The sequence below is a fragment of the Pogonomyrmex barbatus genome, unplaced genomic scaffold (assembly GCF_055798465.1).
Source record: "Pogonomyrmex barbatus isolate J1 unplaced genomic scaffold, ASM5579846v1 scaffold1, whole genome shotgun sequence".
In the NCBI taxonomy this organism is placed as follows: domain Eukaryota; kingdom Metazoa; phylum Arthropoda; class Insecta; order Hymenoptera; family Formicidae; genus Pogonomyrmex; species Pogonomyrmex barbatus.
This window is the reverse complement of record NW_028297098.1, coordinates 8,750,147-8,760,965: the sequence shown is the minus strand read 5'-3', so window position 1 is coordinate 8,760,965 and position 10,819 is coordinate 8,750,147. Positions and strand designations below refer to the sequence as shown.

At 36.3% G+C, this 10,819-nt stretch overlaps 1 long non-coding RNA gene across 1 annotated transcript; it reads right to left on the bottom strand.

Moving 5' to 3' along the window:
• Nucleotides 1–3,449: 3,449 nt before the first annotated feature.
• Nucleotides 3,450–8,129, bottom strand: LOC148938021 (uncharacterized). The gene is made up of 5 exons (XR_016139873.1): nucleotides 7,939–8,129; nucleotides 4,445–4,538; nucleotides 4,025–4,243; nucleotides 3,752–3,922; nucleotides 3,450–3,683 (listed from the first exon to the last, which is right to left on the bottom strand). It is a non-coding gene; the product is annotated as an uncharacterized LOC148938021 (long non-coding RNA).
• Between the last annotated feature and the right edge of the window lie 2,690 nt (nucleotides 8,130–10,819).

Below are 10,819 nucleotides of genomic sequence, written 5' to 3'. Positions count from 1 at the left end.
TTCAGCTGTATTTCTTCTTCTCCAACATTTACAACTTTTATTTTCGGTCTTATTTTTTTCGGTTCTGTGATCTTGAAGTCTTCACCTAGCTTCTCGCGTACTGTATCTTTCAGTTTTTCCATTTCTCCCTCGCTCTCCCAGAATGACCGACCCTTTACTTCCTTTCCTCAGCTTTGTTATTCCTACCTCCATCTTCTTTATATCTACTTTTTCTTTTATTAATTTCTTGGTAGTTTCACTCTCTTATTCCTTTAACGATTGGAATTAAGATGCTTTCTTTCTTCTTATTTTTTACTGCCGCACTATAACTTCCTAATCCATGTCCTGATATTCCAGTGGTTTTCTCTTGCATATTCCTCTTCACTTCTTCAAGTTCACGCCTAAAAGTTTCCAACTCTTCCCGAATGATTTTTGCGATCATCGTCTTAATTTTATTCTTACATGTTACTTCATCTTTTATCTCCCTTACTGTTCTAATCAATCAGTCAATTTTCATCTCCATTCCAGTTTGTTTGCTCGCACTTGATGTAGTCACTGCTGTTCCCGTCGAACCCGTCGATCCTGTTGATCCCAATCTGTCTCTACTGCCACCCGCTGCAGGCGTTTTCTTCATTTCTATCTATCTTATCACTGTCGCCAATGATTTCTTTAAATAGTCCTTCGCATTTTACTAATTCATCCTGCTTATTATATACTTTATGCTTGAAAGCGCATCCCGGATGAAAGAAGAATCTCACACAGGCCGTACACTGCAGTACAACGTTTTTTATTTCCTTCTTACACGCACAGCAACGATACTCTGCATAATCAGATTCAAGCATGTCCTCATTACCGACTGTTCTCCTCAATGTCGATAAATCACCACGCATTGCACTAATTAGTTACCTTAGCGTCCGCGGTCGCCGAATAATCCACGTCGGCACTTAATTGGCACCTGTCTTTCAAGCACCAGAATGTCACATATAAATTCTCATCTTTCTTGGACTATTCAACACATTCCGATTAGATAACGCACACACATATTTATAGTCGATACTACCACCACTATGGAAACTCTTGTTCCCCTCCGCCCTCTTGGGTCACCGTAAAAACTATGATTTTTACGGAGCGATGTAACATACGTCTGCCTCAAAAAGAGAGAGAAAAAAGAGAGAGAGAGAGAGAGAGAGAGAGAGAGAGAGAGAGAGAGTGTGTGTGTGTGTGTGTGTGTGTGTGTGTGTGTGTTACATTGAAAAATAGACAAGAACTATAATAAAAACGAAATATACACAAACTTTTTCTATTTGTCACTTATTGATTTGGTCCTTCCTTTGTCCCCTTTCTCTCTTTCTCTCTCTCTCTCTCTCTCTCTCTCTCTCTCTTTTCTGTGTACACAATATATTTGTTGCATGATACCTGTATTATATGAATAAAACGACAGGCTTATACGCGGTGAAACTAGATCTTAAATGCTTAGATATACATATATGTATATATAAAATTTAAATTTTTAATATTACTTTTAGATATTCGTAAAATAATTAAATATTTTTTTTAATTAACATCTTTGTTATATATTAATCTCTTTTATAGATATAAATGGTCAACGCGACGTAACATGTATAAAAAAAGAGGTGGAAAAGGAGGAAGAGAAGAGAGAGGAGAAAGAGGCGGAAGAGGAGGAAGAAGAAGAAGAGGGGGAGGAAGAGGAAGCAAGGGACAACCTATTGTTAATAATAATAATTATTATTATTAATATAATATTTGTATACATATATAATATACATTAGTATAACATATGTAACATATATTATACATATATTAATATTGTGGCGGTCACCGCCACTCCGACCCTGCATCGAGCGCGCCGGCGCGCGCCGCCGCGCTGCCACGCGCCGACACCGTGGGCCCGCGCACGGGAGTGACACACGCTCGCCACGAGATGGCCAGCCGTCCGACCGCTTGCTCGTGCGCGAAAAGCCGTAAGGCCCGCCCGCGCACGAGAGTGATACACGCGCTCGCCGCGAGATGGCCACCCGGACAACCATCAACTCGTGCGCGGAAGACCACACGGCCGCTATATAAGAGCGGCCAGCACCAGCAACCGACACTACCCCTCAGTGCGCTCTGGGGCCCGTACACGGCTAAGGAGACACTGAGGTCCGACCGCTTGCGGTCAACTATACGGCCCTTTTTGCCGGCGTTACCGACCCTTCACAGGTCGTACTCTCCCCTCGGTGGCCGTTCACGCCATAGAGGGGCTCCTCACCTTTCGACGCGGCCGTTCACGCCGTGCCTCCTCTCGCCGAACTCTTCTCAGCGGCCGTTCACGCCGTTGAGTGGACTCTAGGCATTCCGGCTGAGAGGCATCCGAACGAGCCACCACCGCAGACATCGGAGGAAGGCCACGCCGCAGACGACACCGAGGTACGCCGCCGAGGATCGGACTCCGCCACCACGTCGCAACCACCGCAGCACAGCCGCCGACCTCGCAGCCGCATCCGCCCGTGCCCTAGCGACCTGCTGGCCGCCATCACCGCGGGGAGGACTACCCCCGCCGCCAGCGCAGAGCGGACCACACGGCTGGGAGGACGACGAGACGGCCAGGCACCGATACCGGCGACACCGCGTCGACCAGAGCCCGCGCCGCCAGTGCGGAGGAGCGAACATCGCCCCACGGCCTCCGAGCGAGACCGTCTAGTCGAGCTATTTGGCGCCCTCTCGACTTCCTCCTCGTCGGCCGACAGCCACACGTCTGGCCCAACATCGCGGACGCCACCGCGGCCGAACGCAGCAGCTCCGCGGACTTGTCCGCCTACACCGGGCCGCAGCATCCATTTTCCGGCCCGCAGGGACGCACGCGGCGAACCAAGCACCCCGCAACGGGCGAGGCTTCCGCCGCAGATTGCGGCACATCACCGCCCATCCGTCCCGAGCTTCACAGGACTACGACCGGAGCCCACCATCACTCCGTGGCGCCTCATACCCCTTGACCTGGGGAGCATCACACGGGGAACGCCCCGCTGAGACCACCGGCAGTCCACGTTCCACGCCGCCTCGCAGACCGAGGCCTCGCCATCCATCGAAGCCGCTCTAACGACACGAGCCAGGACGCCTCATCACGGCGGAGCCGGTGCCCGCGAGCGACGCGCACAACGTTACAGAGAGGAACCACGCGCCCCGGCCACCACCGGAGGCTCCTCGTATACGCGGGGGACTCAGACTCCCACGCCGCGTCATTAATGTACACGATGTTTTCTCTATTAAAAATGTATGAAATATACTCATGAGAATCGCCTATTTCTGGGAACCAGCACGAACAACCTTCCATTCCCCGTCGCCCATTCCGCCTTGTACTCGAAAAGCAGGCAGCGGTCTGGCAGCGTCGGAGACTCAGCAGATTGACAACGTTTCAGTGGTGGATATACGAACCACCACATTGATGTACCATAAATTTTATATAACATATATTTAAAATTATAATATATCTTTATTTAAATATCTTATATTTAAAATACATCTTATATTTAAAATTTTAATATATCTTTATTATTTTATACGCACGTGGAATTAGTTTTGCAAAGAATAATATTTTCCCACTCCATACCCTCGAATACAATTTCCTCGCACAACAAACCTACTACGTAGGTTACGTATTATAAGTTCCTCGATCATTTTATAAAGATTAAAAAATATTTAAATATCTAAAATATGAATTAGAAATCATTATATGTTTTTATATTGTTGATTATCGTGATATAATTTCTAATACCTAAACTCCTACGTTACGAATATACAAGAGAGTTGCCACGATATGACGATGAAACCTTGCGGAGTTGTTGACGTTCTGTTTCATTCGTCGCACCTTCCACATGATTTAATGTTTTTTCTAAAGCATCTGTTGATACTTGGTTGATACTTGTTGGTTTATTTTCACTATCATCTACAAACAAATGCAATTATGATTTATTAGCAACAATTCATATAAAATTTATTTAAAAAACAAACGTAAAATTTAATATTTTTTATTTCGCGCTTGTAATACTTATGTTTCGGAGAAATCCTTCTTTATGTAAAGCTCATCCACGCAAAAAATTCATACTATAAATCCAAATCCTAAGAATGGATAATGCGCTACCGACAATCCAAGATTACATCTCAATTGTTTTATTCATCTTTATGAAAATCTTTCAATAGTTCGATTACATGTTCTTACGCTCATAATACTCTTACTAATTTGCTATCTTTATGGCATCGGCTTTACCTAAATGGATATAAAAAATTAATGCATGATAAGAATTTCTTAGAGTTTTAAAAATATTTATCACTGACTTATATAAGATATATGTATAATATGTATACATATAATAAGATTTATATTACATATTTAAAAAATTATATGTGTATATATATATATATATATATATATATATATATATATATCTTATTACATATATAACAATACCTATAATAAGATTAATGTGTCAATTGTTAGCTACTCATATAGAGCATTTCCAGGAGATGTCACGTAGAGGCCAATTGACACATAACGTGTATTCCTTCATAAAAATGATAATAATATTGGATATATTAAGAATCTTTACAAAACATACGTAAAAAAAGAAATACAATATTTTAATATGAAAGAATTCCAAGTTTGTCTCCCATATTGGTTCGGTCCGCCATAAAGTCGCGAACTGCATTATAGTGCTTTTCGCAGATCATTCCGCTCAAAAAGCCGCGATCTTCTTACTCCGCACAAAATGCGAGAAAGGATATATCCAGAATAATTTATATATAATTTATATATATATAACTATATAAACATATTCATAAAAAAAATTATCCAATTGCATTTTATATATTCTATTTAGAGAATAGAATTACGATTTGATAATTTTCTTTATGCATACTGTTATGTAATAAGTTAATCTGGATAAACTCTAAATGTATAAAATTCTTGATCGTTCAAAGAGCCGCGATCTTCTTATTCGATCGGCACGAAATGCCGCGAGTAATATTTAGAATTTTTATAGATCGTTCCGCTCAAAAAGCCGCGATCTTCTTACTCGATCGGCACAAAGTGCCGCGAGTAATGTTTTAAATTGTACTGCTGAAAGAGCCGCAATCCTTCTGTGTGTACTCGTTCCGCACGTACTGCCGTGAGTATATTCATAAGTATCTAAATGTTAAAAAATTTTTAAATGCTTTGTACATTTTTTAATTTCTGTATAGATTTATGACTTTTTGAAAATCTTAATCGTTCTCCTAACCAAACTAAATCTTTATGTATCTTAATTTTCATCATGTAATATGCTAAATTTTTTCGATGAATGTTACAAGTTTCATGCTGAAACCAATTTGGATACTTTGTGTGTACAGCTTGTATCATGAATGGAAATAGAGTATCTAATATGTTATAATTTCCTCTCATATTAAGATAACCTGCATCAAATACTGCGTTCATTAATCGAAATACAAATGAAAATTCTTCTGTAGATACACATAGATGTCCTAATTCCTCGTCATCATTAATCTCATATGCTCGAAAATATATTAATATTTGTCTTGCGTCTGTCAGTTCATTTGTATTAATAAATGAGATATGATATTGATCACAATTTGATTTTGCAATACATTTTTTAGCAACAAATCCTGCAAAATATTCAATAGCAGACGCTTCTAGAGTTTTATTATTTGTATATGATGCGTCAATAACAATTTTTTTAACGTTTATCGATACATTTTGTTCATCATCATTTTCATAATCGTTAGATATATTAATTGATGTGATTGTATCGAATGTTATTCGACAAAGAAATGTAGATATATTCATATTTGGAAATACAATTTCATCTTCATCATCTAAGCAATTTGAAGATTGTGTAGACTTACACAAATTTAATATTATGTTTTTTTGTAACAATAATCGAAAGCTTTTGCACTCGGATTTTGATTATATATTCCGCCATATGTACGTATCATGGAAAAAAGATTTTCTAACGGATCTTGATTAACTCTAGAAGTCATGAAAAATTTAATTTCGTCGCGTTTTAAATCGTCCCACAATTGTAAAATAAACGTAACACTAATTTGTAATCCTTCAAAACATGACAGTATTTTGAGACCTTTATCTGTAATAGTGCGCCACTTAGAATAATCATTTAATAATTGTTTTAGATCATTTTCCACATAAAGTCGAATTTCTGATAGAGCACAAGCATTTGGACTTGAATCATTACAATTGCGACTGTTTAAAGAATCGAAACTATTATTAAGAATTGTAAAAAATTCAGCAGTATACATAACAGTTTCAGTATCAATTCCTCCTGTTGTTCCTACAATTAATAACCTGCAGCTGAAACTCTGTGGCTAAAAATTTGTAAAGCTAAACGGCAATTCATTCTGTCAAAATGATTAAGATTTACATGTTTTTCTGGTAATTTGCAAGCCGCTCTTGTCGCTTTGTCATTTTCTAATTGCCATAATAATCATATCGTTCCATGATGCTACTTTATTGTCATCGTACATAACATTATATTTCAAGAGTTGATTTCTTATAGATTTATAAATATGTGTGTATATCAAAAATTGCATATATTTTTTCTTGTCTATGCATAAAATAAGGACGATGTATAGAAATTTTATATTTTATAGCACTCTGATTATTATTACCTTAATCACAAACAATAGCATGCAATTTTAATCCTGTATCTAATAATGCTTGTATAACTTTGTCTAATGCAGATAAAAGAACATTATTTAAAGTAAACAATAGATATAGGCCGAGTATATGTTAACTAATAAACTACAACGCGAAACATGGCATTTCCTTGGCAAGCAAGATCTTGGTTGTTAAAGTCTTTTTAATATGAAATAAATTTAATTAATTATATTACCAGCTACGAGGAAATGCTATGTTTCGCATTGTTAATTATTTAAAGTGCCACATTATAAAATATGCTACTGGTTGCTTCCAATTATGTAATAAATCTCGAACCAAAAACTAAAGCACTTGTCGCGACTGTCGCGTTACATTCTAGTGATCTCAAATCCTCAAAACCTATTTTTTGCCGTTTCTCGTTAAAATCAAAACTTTTTTTTATTTTCATTTCATCAAAAACGCAATTGCGTTCGCTACTATCCATGCAATTTACTTTTGCTTTTAAACAATGAAATATGATACTATAAATTCCATAAATCTATTACACTAAACCATGTTTTAATTGTACTTTCTGAAAGTAATATAAAACCGAATTCTTCGCGCATTTTTCTATATAAACTTGGCGAAGTATAATGCATTTTTTGAGCTAATTGTTTTTTTTCGTCCTTATAAGCCTCTTTTTTCTTGTGAAAAAGTTGCATTATTAAAAATGTTAATACAAAGCCTTGAACTCGTCAAAACAAAGCGTTTAAAATATTCATGTCTCTGGTAAATCACCTGTGATTATTTTTTTTCGTAAACGAGTTATTACCTTATGTTTTGTTTTAACTTTCAATCTCGATACATTAAGAAGTTTTCTTAATTTTTATATTTTTGCATTTTGCTTTGCTACTTTTTCTTTCAAAATACGTATTTGCTCATAATGCTCGTGACATTGTATGTTCTCAGTAATAAATTCCTCATCATCGAAATCGACAGGATATAAACGGTTTTGCATTCTTTTTTAATCTTCCCTTTGGATATATCATATTTGTTGGAAAATGCCTACTACATATTCTTAACTTTCGCAATTCTGCATCGGATTCTTCCGCTAAATCGTCACAACCGCTATTTACTAATCATGTTATTAATCGTTCTCTATCTTCAATAGGCAGACGATAGAATTGAATATTTAATGTATTGTGTCTATTATTAATACTGCAGTTTTTATAAATGCAGGTACTACTAGTTTTCCTGTCTTTACAAATACTCGACATTTTGTGTGTCTTAAGATTATAAAAATGTTAAAAACTTACTTGCTTTCAGATGTAATTCTCAATGCTCACTGTACTACGTAACACTACACGAACATCTCAATACTTTTAATAATTGTTCAACACAATGTTACCGAAACACTGTTAATTCTAATAGACTCATAATGTTATCGAAATACTATTATTTTCAACAGACTACTTGTTGCTCACTGTAGTTAATGTCGCCGTTATGAACAAATCATAGACAAGTGACAACAGCTAATACGATATATATATAGGTATATCCATTCGGCGGTTACGTTATGTCTGCCTGATGTCTACATAAAAAAATGTCGTTGAATTAATAAAAAAATACTTTGATTTAATTAAGCATCGATATCACGGGCTGTCAATTACATAAGTAATTAATTCATATTTATATATAATATATATTATATATAAATTATTATATATTATATATTATATATTATATATTATATATGTTATATATATTTTTATTGTTTTTTATATGTATTTTTTTGAAACAAATATACATATATATATACATATATATATATTGTTGTAGCCCGGACTGGGTTACAAGATTGTAATTAGGGAAAGTCGGGTTCGCCGAGCCTTAGAAGTTAAAACTCCGAGCAGGATCGTAGATAAAAGGTTTTTCTGGCCAAATATTATTACTCACTTTCGTTAAGTAACTGATTTATTGGTACGGTTTCTTGACAATGTTTCGTGTGAATCTCGTTGTTACTGATAACGACTGGCCGTGACGAAATACAACTGTTTTGTTACGTATTGTGACTGCCTACTCTCGGTGATTTAGCGTTTTTATAATATTCTAATAGTATCGTCTTATAATTTAAAATCGGACCATATATGATTAAAACGGCGCGCTCTAGCAAATTCCTCGTTCGCGTTCTGTTTTGGAATTTGCAGACTTGTTTTTGCATGCTTGCATTTCCGGTCAGCGTTTCCATAGCACCGGCTATTTCGAGATTCGAGAATGATCGTGAAGATAAAATATAATATACAAAAAATAATATAAGGAGTAATTCGGACTACAACATCCCTCCTTCGCCGGGAAAGAAAAACGGAGTTTTTCATATTACAAAATTCTTCAATCCGATACATTTTTAAAATCGTGAACTTTCGTTTCTTCCGCGCAGTTCGCTATTTTTATTTACATTTTTTGCTTTCTTTTTTCTTATAATTACACTTATTATTCCTATTATAATTATAATTATTAATATTCCGCTGAAACTAACGGGGTAAGTAAAATGTACGTTTTGGAACACGTTCGGTTCCTCATCTAGTTGCTTATTTAATTCATTTATTTTTGCTTAATTTTGTTAATTTTAATGGGTCTTTTATTATTGGTCGCAGTTTTATTTTTTCTGAGCTGTTTTGCACCTTTGATGGTCTTTTGATATTAACGTTAAATTGTATTCCGGTAAATGTGCTCATACATAATGAGTCGCTATCTGTCGTCGCGTGACTATCGTTATTTCCGGCGTCGTTAGTTTACACCGTTTAATTTTACTTTATCTATATCATTTATCTCTAGTTTTCTTACTTCCGACTTATCACATTGAATTTCTATTTTTTGGTTTACTTGTGCGGAATATAGCCACGCTCCGTTAGCGTTAGCCATAATGAGGTATCGGAAATTATACGTCCTTGTTCGCAATTCTGGAGCTGTTCGAGCGCGTTTATATAAATTTGCACTTCACATGACGCGTCCGTACCCATGATAGACGGGAAAATTTTGTTCGCACAAGTTTGATCGTTTTGTATCGTGTTTAGTTCACGCTCTTCTAATAATATATAATGATGGTTTTCTTTATCTATTGCTATTAAGGCGTGATTTACCCGTATAAATGAAAAGATGTTCGCGTGTTCGCGTAACGGGAACGGTATCGGTTTTATTAATTTGAATGTCGGGAAAATGATTACTGGGAATCGGAAAATCGTGTAGATATCTGTTTTATCGTAATATGTATTTATAGTCATATATTTCTGGATAGTGCGCCAATTTTCTATACTAATTTTAAATGGAAAGTGTTGTCCTTCTGTCAGCTGTGTCGCAGCTTTTCGCAATTCTCTTATGATATTCTCGAGTGGTAATAGGCGGGTTTGCACTATTCTGTCTTTTGCTAATGATAGATAGTCAATAGTGTTCTCGACATCTTTGATCAGGTCCGTCATTATTATCTTTAGTATTAATAAATTTTCATCCTCTCGCTGTGTGTATTTTGCTAATTGTAATTCCATTTGCGCTGTTACATTTTTTAGCCGATCTTTATTATAACTTATGGTTTTTTTCTAATCCATCTATGTAGCCTATTGTGGCGTTGATAATTTTTATCTTTCTTGCAGCATATTTTTAGATTTGTTGGTTGTTTCGCAATAATTGCATTTGCTCTATGTGTAGCGCGTCATCGGCCATCGTACCAAATAATGTTTTGCTCATCGTACCAATCGTATTTAATAATCCTCTTTTGCTGTCAGAGACTCTACATACGCTTTGTAAGCGTGCTAACAGTGTTGTTAGTTTTTCGTTGTTCCTATGTAGTATTTGCAGGATATTTTGACAAATAAATCTGATTGGTCCAATAATACTTTTACATCGCTAATCTATCTGCTCTAAATAATCTTGTAATTGCTGTGCTCGTATTCCTAGAGCGGTGGTATCTAATTTGATAACTAACTTCCATGTATTATAGTTTGTATATGATTCATAAATCCGATTTTCTCGAAATATATCCCAGGATGATGGAAAAAACTTTTCATTTCAAATGAAAACGTTTTTTCCTGGCTTTCTTCAGTGCCTATGATAGTCCATAAAATTATTCTGTAATTATAATATAATACATTTTTTTTTAAATTTTTGCTGTTGTAGCGTCGGGACTGACGCATATATTCTTTT